General features: G+C 37.7%; 1 pseudogene; it reads right to left on the minus strand.

The window, feature by feature from the left end:
- The window catches only part of LOC108548270 (aldose reductase pseudogene), a 71,004-nt pseudogene extending 61,315 nt beyond the window's left edge, over positions 1-9,689 (minus strand).
- Between the last annotated feature and the right edge of the window lie 2,380 nt (positions 9,690-12,069).

Below are 12,069 nucleotides of genomic sequence, written 5' to 3' on the forward strand. Positions count from 1 at the left end.
GAACCGCACTATCATATTTCATGATACAACAACTAGGTATAGTTTCCTCAAGTAGCTATCGATTAACCAAGGTTTTGAATAAAAATATCACGATACTGAAATTTATATTCTGCTTCGTGTATTTTTCGAATAACTTCTATACTCTACTAACTGAGATTTTGACCCCCTGTTTCATTGATTCATTCAAGTATGATTAATCACTCCGATTTATATTTCTTAATTTATTTTGATTTTTCTATTTATATTGTCTTCTTCCTATCGAGAAAGTCAGCTAATATAACAAAGCATCAAAAAGAAAGTTTCAATAACAAAACTGATATAACAAAAGCTACAGAAAACAGAAAAATGGGTACCAAAAGCAACAAAGAATATTCCATTCATACAGAAAGAACAGAACAAAAATGGTATAAAATAATAAATAATAAAATAAAATAAAAATAAAATGAAAATAAAATAAAATGAAACAAAATAATAGAATAGTACCATCGGTAGATACAATAAATAAAGTCATCGATTGTTTTAATATAGAGAAAATAGAGGAATCGTTAAAATTTTCAGAAGCTATCATACTTTTCACCTATAACATTTCAAGAAGAAATAAGGGAATGAGAAATCTTCGTTTCTCCAGACGGAAACGATCTCTTCCATCGAACATTGGGATCAAAAAGCGAAGATCAGCAGAGTTTCATTTCGAAACGAATCAATCTCCTCCGCAGGAAGATCGACGAGGTCCAGCTTACTAATCCAGCGCGCAAGTAATTGTGTTTTAACGTTTTCCCTCGTTCGCGCGAAATTAATGGAGTAATTCCGGGCGTAATGGAATTTCGTGCGTCCTTTTCGAACTCAATATCCAAGGTTTAAATCGTTTTCAATAGTGCTCGTATCGATACATTGCCGTTCTCTGTCTACTTTGTCAACAGATCTTTTGAAATTCCCTCTTTCGAAAAATCAGCAGAAAGTAGGAAAAAGAAAGATGAAATTGGAAACGAGAAAAAAGTCGTAGACTTTTTGATCACAAAACTCAATGAGCTTCATCGACATTCCTCTTATAATCCATTTCAATACCTCGTGCTAGCAATAATGGAACATCGATTTTTAATGGGTTCTCGCGTCGACGGGAAGGTTGGAAAATTCGGGAAAATTAATTAATTTGCTATTCGACGCTCGCGAGAATTAATTATGCTTTTTCGCGGACGGGAAATTGGATTTGATTGATTCTTTGAAGTTTCCACGAGCTACGCGTTAAATGAGACTGCTGATCAAAAATGATGGTCTGGAATTCCGATGGTCATAATTCCATTATACTTCCCTCTTAATCCCTGATATTTTAATGATCCCTATGTATGATATTTCAAATTATACCTCGATAGAAACTGAACCCCATTTTCGCTTAAATCCTTTATAAATCACGCTGAAAAAATGCAATCCTTCCAAAGAATATTCGACAAAATCGATGAAAATTCCAACATGTTACTTCTATCTTCCACTTTATAATTGGAAAGAAAAGAAGAAAGAAGAAATTGATTTTTAAAGGAATATTTCCAGCCTGAGGTCTAAGCTTTCTTGCGAAAATCCCAACAGATTCACTATAATTAGACAAAAAATACAGTAGAAATTCATAGAATCTCTTGAACAAGAATCAACATAATATTCCCATTTTTCCACTCTACGCCTCCCTAATCTTCCCCTTGGCGAACATGCTCCATAATATACGCCCTCGCTCGCCTTACCTGCTAACAATGCCTGGTTACGTAATCCATAGTCACATCCTCCTCGATTCTTCGGTAATCTCCTAATAGACAGACCAGTTTACGTAACGACGTAGCCAACCAACGACACGAGGAAAAAAGAAGGAAAGGAGGGAAAAAAGGGAGAAGCTCCCTCGAGTGGAGAAATTTCTTTGAGGGTTCATCGATTGCGGTCTTCGTCGCGGTAAAATGTTATTTACCTTTGGCCACCGCTGCTTTATGCTTCACTATCGAAACGCGTTATCGGCATGTCGATGTGCATGCACGCGCAAAACCGCAAATACTCTTGCTTGAAACGAAGGAACGGGCGAGTCAGGCGATCCTTGATGGAGAACTGGAATTCCAACGATTCCAGAAAGGGGAGATGGACCAATTGCTGGATGGTTTCGGCGATGAAGGGTGGTTTCTGTATTTTTTCTTCTTTCTTTCAGTGGTTTGCGGTCTTTGGTTTCTCTTTCCAATGAATAAATGCAAATTCTTTAGCTTCTTGGATGAAAATATTTATTCTGGTACGCGATAGGGTGGGGGTGTGTTTGGATTATTTGTGGAATTCTTATTCATCTTGGAATTCTTCTTGGAATTCTTCTTGGTGCCAAATTCTGTTCACTTCTTACAATTCTTTTTGTGACTTGGATATGTCTGTTTATACGTTTTGGTCATTTTTATTCTGCAATATCACTCGCAGCTTGTATTTTTAGAATTTTCGTCTCAAATTCCTTTTAATTCGAAATTTCTGTTTTTAAAATTGGAAGGTTCAATTTCTTAAGCTGCTTTCTTCATTGGTATTCTAATCACGAATTTTTCGTCATTTCTTGATATTTTTGCAAAATTTCAACTCCGTTATGCTTAGCTAATTTTTATTTTTATATGTTTTTCTATATTTTCTTCAATTTTTACTGATTTTTGCAACATTAAATTGTCATTTTGGCCACTATATAAGTTTGCAATATTTTTGAAACTTGTTCAAAATCAAATTGAGAGAAGTTAAAAATTTTAGAAAGTTTTAAAACTGTAATTATAATTTCTGCTCCATTTCACATTTTTCTTTCCTCAAGTTCGCAAAAACAGGAGGAAATTTTTAATAACAAGTAAATGAAACGTTCTACTTCTTTCTCTTACCTCCATTAGTTTGAACAAAAATGAACATTACTGCACGAGTGAATTGGACAAGTTACAAAGCTCGTGCAGCCTCATTTTCCATTATATCAATTTATTCCTGAAATTAAATTCTTTATTTCGTTTATTTTCCTCATCAGTTTGAGCAAAATTGGACACTCCTGCTCAGAACAGCTAGAGGAACTGGCGCTGCGTGGAGTTTCGTGTTTTAAAATAAGAATTTACTTGTCCATGTTGTTTTCCTATCGGTAAGAGGAAAGTTGTGCATGTTACCAGGAAAAATGCTTCGTTTCGTTCTGTTTTCCTGTTGGAAAACAAAGACAGACGAAACAAAAATTTTCCACGTACAGTGAAACTCTATTTCTCTCCGTTAGTTTTATTTATGACGTGTATAAAATTGAAAGCACAATAAGTCGTAATATTAATTTTCACGTGAAATATATTCGTAAAACTTTTTCCCTATTAAATTTTCTTTCCATTTGGTATTTAATTTTTGCTGTTGCGTTATTTCCATTCTTCTTTGTGTCACGAGCAGAGCAGAAATAAAATGGAGTAAAACGGACCATGCAGGTTCAGATGGAACAGTAAGAGAAATGTTAGTATGACATTTGCCATGGGTATATTGCCACATTGCTCGTTCGACTGTAGATTTTCGCTGTCTGAATTCAACGTTCCCCCTTCCATGTTATTAGTTTTTCGTATAAATGGTGTCATCTTCGATTAAATCACTCGATTTCAATTTTACAATAATATCCGTAGTACATTAATAGGTAGCTAATAATAAGGGCAAATACTATAGACACTAGTAAAACAATTCGCTAATGCATGATTGATAATTGTAATTTATCATGTTCAACAATTTTAAAATTTATTAATTTAATTGTTTCCAATTCATAAAAATATTTCATTGGTTAATTTTCTTTTCTAAATTAATTCTTCAGATTATAATATTCCATTTTCAGTATTTTGTTAATCCTCTTTTCCAAGTTTCAATTTCTTTAAGCTTAAGCTTTCATTTTAACAATTTTAATTAATTATTTAAAAAGAAATTCTTCAAGATTTAATTTTAATTCCTTATTTTAATTTGTTTGTAATGTTCGATAAATATGCTTCTTTAAATCCTAATTTTTTATAATTTTAGTAATCTGTTATTAATATTCCTCCATGTTCCTTTTTCTAAATTACATTTGCCCCAATTCCTCACTTCAATTTCTTTATAATACTCTGTAAATATGCTTCTTTAAATCTCAACTTTTTATAATTTTTGTAATCCATTATTAATATTCCAAATTACATTTCCCCATACTAGTTACTTCGTTTTTGACATCTTTCCAATTCTTCTTCTTTCAATTTTGACACCAAGTTGGACAAGCCTTTCGGCTAAAACAACAAACCATCAATGCATTCTCACCTGCATTATTCCCAACAATGAAGACCGATAAATACGCAATTACTCCATCCAACATACGCTGAATGACCACGCGGCGCCGATAAAAATAAAGGCAGACAATGGTGGCGGCAGCGAATGAAAGCAAGTCTGGCGAGGTTGCATTGTGATGTGGCTCGAAAGCAGGCGCGTGTCATTGTCAGCATGAGTTCACTGCGTCGAAAGTTAGGTCTGTTAGTGATCGAAGGCCATTTGCGCGTGCCGCGAGTGAACAACCGGACAACGACGCTTTGACACTGTAAATACCAACTGAAGTGCTAGTGACAAGACAAATTATTTGGAACGCCGCCAGGGGCGCGTTTATCGCGTGCATTCTTGCGGGAATATCGACTGTCGGTCGACCATAACGATGTGACATTAACTATACCAAGAGTAATTGGGTCAAGATGATTAACAAATTTACTATAGTTATCACTTCTGTTAATGGACATAATTATTTTCTTACTGACGGAATGCGAATCAGGAAGCGCGTGAAATTCATCAGGATAAATTTATAATTAAATACGGGCTAATCTGATGGGTCATATGAATGTTCAAAGAACAGGAAAAGATTGATCAGTACAAAGTAATACAAGGAAATAATATCAAGAAAATTTGTCTACATTTTAAATAATCACAAATTAGTCCTTGTTGATTCACGTGTGATGTACTTACAAAGGGATTAGATGATAAATCTAGCACTCTATTTATCTCACAAAACTCTATTTTGAGACTTATCTGACATTACATGCTCCAATACACAAAGTTTCATGCTGTAAGTGCCATTGAATTCGTTTTCTTTCTCTTTTTACATTTTGAATACATGATTACAACGTTTGCGAAAATCATACAGGTAAGAGCAAGCTTCGAAATTTATATTTCTAAAGTTAAACACAGCCTTGACTTTTCTCTAGATAGAATCTTCACTTGCTTCAGATTTACAATCGAACGGCTAAAGCCTAAGAATTACGGAACTACGCGATAATCGATTTTATGATACCTGAAGTAGTAATCCTTGAGAATGATTATGTTAATTTCAGAGTAATATCAGTGGTTAAGTAGACGCCACGAAAGAGGCCACGAGTCTGTTGTTCGATACTTTTTAAAATATCCCTTAAATATTACAATCTTCACTTGGAATCCTAACTTTCTTCAATAAAATCCACAGAGAGTTGAACAGACTATTCGAGAGATTAAAATCTGATATAACAGATTAAATTGGAAGCATTTGTTCAAAGAACTTCTGCACTTACAGCTGATGACAAAGTATTGAGTTTGCACAGGTGGCGAACAAATTGTCCTTACGCCATTTTACCTCTGGTGAAACATATCGCAAGGTTGAACATGTTCCCCAGAAAATTATCGAAAGTACCTCAGCGGTTGATGATTTATCAACCAATCCGCGAAAGCCTCGTGTCTGATCGTATTTTGGTTATTCATGCTGTCCTTTTTCATCTCGTTGCAGTTTAATCAGTTCCCTCTCTCTCTCTCTCTCTCTCTCTCTTTCTCTCTTCCTTTTTCTTCCTCCGACTCTCTCCCTACCTCCCCCTGACTTTAGACACGAACCTTAATAAGGAGAACAGGAGCTTTCCATTAAGGTGGCCTGTGAAAGAGGTAATACCAGAAGTTGGCCAGTTTGCTGAAGCCACGATCTGTTTAATAATCTTATTCTTGACTGCGACATTTTGTTGGAAGACGCGATAGCTAACTATGACGGTAAACCATGATCAACGTCCGTCTGTTTTCCAATTGTTTAGCGTGACGACAATTGTTAGAAGTAGTCGCATCTGTGCTAATGTCTGACCTAATCCTTTTGTGTGACTTTTGTAAGTGACGTTGCTATTATCACCTAGAATGTTTTTTGAGGTTCAAAGGGGACACTGCTTTTGTCCAGGTGACTGACCCTGTGAATATATACTGATTTTCAACATTTTAGGATATTTAGGTGATTTTCTACTTGAAATACTTGGACTGTGCTCAGTTTCAATTCATTTTTATAATTTTAGTAATCTGTTATTAATATTCCTCCATGTTCCTTTTTCTAAATTACATTTGCCCCAATTCCTCACTTCAATTTCTTTATAATACTCTGTAAATATGCTTCTTTAAATCTCAACTTTTTATAATTTTTGTAATCCATTATTAATATTCCAAATTACATTTCCCCATACTAGTTACTTCGTTTTTGACATCTTTCCAATTCTTCTTCTTTCAATTTTGACACCAAGTTGGACAAGCCTTTCGGCTAAAACAACAAACCATCAATGCATTCTCACCTGCATTATTCCCAACAATGAAGACCGATAAATACGCAATTACTCCATCCAACATACGCTGAATGACCACGCGGCGCCGATAAAAATAAAGGCAGACAATGGTGGCGGCAGCGAATGAAAGCAAGTCTGGCGAGGTTGCATTGTGATGTGGCTCGAAAGCAGGCGCGTGTCATTGTCAGCATGAGTTCACTGCGTCGAAAGTTAGGTCTGTTAGTGATCGAAGGCCATTTGCGCGTGCCGCGAGTGAACAACCGGACAACGACGCTTTGACACTGTAAATACCAACTGAAGTGCTAGTGACAAGACAAATTATTTGGAACGCCGCCAGGGGCGCGTTTATCGCGTGCATTCTTGCGGGAATATCGACTGTCGGTCGACCATAACGATGTGACATTAACTATACCAAGAGTAATTGGGTCAAGATGATTAACAAATTTACTATAGTTATCACTTCTGTTAATGGACATAATTATTTTCTTACTGACGGAATGCGAATCAGGAAGCGCGTGAAATTCATCAGGATAAATTTATAATTAAATACGGGCTAATCTGATGGGTCATATGAATGTTCAAAGAACAGGAAAAGATTGATCAGTACAAAGTAATACAAGGAAATAATATCAAGAAAATTTGTCTACATTTTAAATAATCACAAATTAGTCCTTGTTGATTCACGTGTGATGTACTTACAAAGGGATTAGATGATAAATCTAGCACTCTATTTATCTCACAAAACTCTATTTTGAGACTTATCTGACATTACATGCTCCAATACACAAAGTTTCATGCTGTAAGTGCCATTGAATTCGTTTTCTTTCTCTTTTTACATTTTGAATACATGATTACAACGTTTGCGAAAATCATACAGGTAAGAGCAAGCTTCGAAATTTATATTTCTAAAGTTAAACACAGCCTTGACTTTTCTCTAGATAGAATCTTCACTTGCTTCAGATTTACAATCGAACGGCTAAAGCCTAAGAATTACGGAACTACGCGATAATCGATTTTATGATACCTGAAGTAGTAATCCTTGAGAATGATTATGTTAATTTCAGAGTAATATCAGTGGTTAAGTAGACGCCACGAAAGAGGCCACGAGTCTGTTGTTCGATACTTTTTAAAATATCCCTTAAATATTACAATCTTCACTTGGAATCCTAACTTTCTTCAATAAAATCCACAGAGAGTTGAACAGACTATTCGAGAGATTAAAATCTGATATAACAGATTAAATTGGAAGCATTTGTTCAAAGAACTTCTGCACTTACAGCTGATGACAAAGTATTGAGTTTGCACAGGTGGCGAACAAATTGTCCTTACGCCATTTTACCTCTGGTGAAACATATCGCAAGGTTGAACATGTTCCCCAGAAAATTATCGAAAGTACCTCAGCGGTTGATGATTTATCAACCAATCCGCGAAAGCCTCGTGTCTGATCGTATTTTGGTTATTCATGCTGTCCTTTTTCATCTCGTTGCAGTTTAATCAGTTCCCTCTCTCTCTCTCTCTCTCTCTCTCTTTCTCTCTTCCTTTTTCTTCCTCCGACTCTCTCCCTACCTCCCCCTGACTTTAGACACGAACCTTAATAAGGAGAACAGGAGCTTTCCATTAAGGTGGCCTGTGAAAGAGGTAATACCAGAAGTTGGCCAGTTTGCTGAAGCCACGATCTGTTTAATAATCTTATTCTTGACTGCGACATTTTGTTGGAAGACGCGATAGCTAACTATGACGGTAAACCATGATCAACGTCCGTCTGTTTTCCAATTGTTTAGCGTGACGACAATTGTTAGAAGTAGTCGCATCTGTGCTAATGTCTGACCTAATCCTTTTGTGTGACTTTTGTAAGTGACGTTGCTATTATCACCTAGAATGTTTTTTGAGGTTCAAAGGGGACACTGCTTTTGTCCAGGTGACTGACCCTGTGAATATATACTGATTTTCAACATTTTAGGATATTTAGGTGATTTTCTACTTGAAATACTTGGACTGTGCTCAGTTTCAATTCCTAATATGGTGTCATACGTGACATCACAAATTGTAGGATAATAATAATCTATCACAAAGTACAAAAAAAAAATTTAGTACCCTTAAATTAAGTAGTCTGATAAAAATAATACTACAAATGACTCAATGATATCAATTGAATATAGAATACTCGAATTCTTGAATCTTTAAATCCCTGAACTTGAATTTTTGTGTCTGGATGTATTCAGGTTTCTATGATACATCTCTGAATCATTTGATCAAAGAGACGTTTGTCTATTTGACCATTAGAATCCTGAACTGTGATATTTTTCCTTTTACAATTTTGATATATTTGTCACTTCGAAGAATCCCAAATAGGGTGACATGCAACGTGACAACAAAAAGTGTAGAACTAAATAGAAAGGTTGCGTAAGATGATTCAACTTTGCCTGAAACTGATTGCCCAGAATTGAGAAAATTCAGCGTTGCACACTGGAAAACTATGCAACAGTTGGCCAATCGGAGATCAGCCTCGATTCACAATCGGTCAGGGTTTCACATGCACGAGTTAGCAACGATTCGCGAAACGCCATGTCAAACAGATTTCCTTCGGCAGAAAACCGGTTTACCAGCAGGGATTCAGCGCCGGCGATCTGGCTTCTGATTGTCCGTGTCCACTTATCACTTGGAGATTCCTACGTCAGTGACACCGCTCATATAACGAGATACGTTTTAGCGTGAACCATGGAAACAATTTTCACGTCAGCCTGCAACGATTGTTCAAACTTTGAGTCCCGTAGAAACACGATCGGGACATTTCTGGAAATTCTTTGAAACATTACGAAATCGAAACTAAATTATTGTTCGTATGTAATAGTTATATTTGCTTCAATATAAACTGTGTATAAGAGACGCAACAAGCTTACTTACAACAAATAGTATAAAGATTACAGTTCGAGCTACATCACTACAACGATGCACAGGACACGACCCTAAAATCTTCTGATCCATCGACCCGCGTTCAATGAAGGTCCAAAATGTCAGCAGAGACACAGAGCCTTTCCCACCAAGAAAAGGTCCAAACGTGAATTCGTAGCAACACGCGGATCCGTCAGTTGAGACCCTGCAGTCCCATAAGCTAGTCACTTCGGTCATCATCCTCATGAAGCATTCATAAAAGCGATACGATCATCGTATCACATCCAACTAGGCTAGATATTCAGGTATCGCAGAGAAAATCCTCTGGTGAGCTTCTCATTCCATGTATCACTTTCTTGTTCACCCGTCTCGTTGGTTCAGAGTGTGCCTTACTGGAGTGACTATGCCTGCCTCTACTGTGATAGTCCGATAAGGTTTTTATAGTGTTCGACACGTGAGATGTGTTTCTGTAATGCGAAGATGAACCAGTCCGACTAGCACAGGACACGGACAAACCGCTGTTCCGATTCATTAATTTTTGACTCAGATAGGAGGATTCCATTGTTGAAGATCCCCCACTGTGACCTGAGTAGACGCTGTTCTGAGTTATAGAGGATGATCTTTTGTCTAATTTGATCAAATGGCGATTGGTCTTTGGCAAATGACATCTTGATCTGGTGAAATGGAAGAGAGGAGATTTTGACGGCTCTGGAATGCCATCGGTGAAAAGAATGGGAACGATAACAACCTTTTCATCAGCTTTTGCTAACTGTACGCTGTGCAGCTTGCTCAGTGCACTAGATTCGCTACAGTTTCCAGATTTCGCGGGTTTCAAGAGAGTCTCTATCGACTTCCTCGAGATGGTTTTCTTTAGATTGAGATTCGAACACTGTTCGTCTAAATCTCGAAGCTTTATCTTGATTGATTGATCATCTGCTTCATCCCGTTCTCGATTTAAGCTAGGTATCATCGCAGTCGGGTTTTTCTTGGAGAGTATTGACGATGTTTGACTTTCCACGTGAGTATAATTCAAGTAGCGAGCTTTGCTACTTTCATTTGAGTCAATAACCACCAGTGATGCTGAGACATTTTCATCCCGTGAGCTGATATGGTTGCTATTAGAGTTTATCGTGGAACTACGACGTGTCGCGTTCGTACCTTTCATGTTCGAACTTCCATCGTTCGTTCTTCCACTGACATAGTGTTCCTTCATCGAAGTGCTGACGCTGAGGACTCGTACTTTAGGAGTTGAAGCAACGGTTGAAGGTTCTAAGCTTTTAATCAGCTTGCCTGTTACAGACGCAACGGGTAGTTCTGACCTCCCTGCCTGTGACGTTTTATCGAACTTTTTAATCGTGAAGCTGCCTTGGCAGCTGCGATCGATGGTTCTCCTGGGAATAGATCTTGCTCCACTTTGTTTCACAAAAGTGATATTAGATCCCCGAAAGTCTGGCTCGCCGTCGCACGATGGTGTGTGCGCTCTGTGCATAATAAAGCCTTTACTCCTGTGGCACTTGTAGCACGAGCTGCCGGCAGGTGGAATCAGAGGCTCCGAAGAATTGTTATCCATTCGATTCTCTAGTTGAACGTATGAATGTTTCGCAGATGCGTAGCCATCGCTGTCCTCAACCTGCCAATCGCTTGTCACATTTGACACATTTCCTTCGATGCACCTGGACGAGTACCTTGTATGAGGCATCAATGAATACGATTTCTGGTTTCCGACATTAAAATTCCTGAATTCGTTGATGGAAAACAAATCGTTACTGAGTAAAGCGGTCTCGTTGTTCGCGGAATAAGATGAGCCAGTCCCAAAGTAGTCTCTGCCCATTCGGTGTGGACCCATTAGGTGTGTCACTTTGTCTCTAGCAAAATGTTCTGTCCTATGTGGATAATACTCCGACACGTTGGGAGGAGCTGTGTACTGGTGGGAATAGTAACTGTGACTCAGTTCAGAAGGGGGAATAGAACGCAGAGCCCAGAACTCGTTTCTTATCTCGTTTAACTTGTGCCGATAAGGACCTAGCTCACCGCGTATTTTCATAATAGCATCCGTGTCCTTCGTAATTCGCGGTTGGTGCCTCGAATGTAAACAAGAAATCTCTTTCTCTGGAATAGGGGGAAAGTAGAAGGATTTGATAGAAGGTTGAGAGTTTTCAACGATGCCTATCAGATCATCGTCATCTTTCCTAGGTCTCTCTGGGTCTTTGCTCGACCTGCTGGAGACCCTGTCACTTTTCCTCTCTTCGTCTGATTCTTTATTTTCTAGCAGATCATAGAACGTTACTTCCTTTGAGCAGCTTGGTTCCTGAGTGGCTATGCTCTGAGAGAGAAAGAATTATGATTAACGAAGATGGACAAGATGAAGAACGTTATAGGAGACTAGAAGAAATCTGATTCACTAAAATAGAGACTAAATGTATGAGCCAATCAGGCCATTTCTCCTCCACTGCCTTTTTATGTCGACGCACCCTACCCAAAGGAGACCTACATATGTATGAGCTTGATAGATGTTAGAGACCCCTGGGCATATCTATTCTTTAACATAATCGTAGTTCTCCTTATAGCCATTCACAGTCTTTGTCTTGTATTATCAGAGTCTAACGTCTTGCCCTTACTC

The sequence above is a fragment of the Eufriesea mexicana genome, unplaced genomic scaffold (assembly GCF_001483705.2).
Source record: "Eufriesea mexicana isolate 0111107269 unplaced genomic scaffold, ASM148370v2 scaffold1482, whole genome shotgun sequence".
Taxonomy (NCBI): domain Eukaryota; kingdom Metazoa; phylum Arthropoda; class Insecta; order Hymenoptera; family Apidae; genus Eufriesea; species Eufriesea mexicana.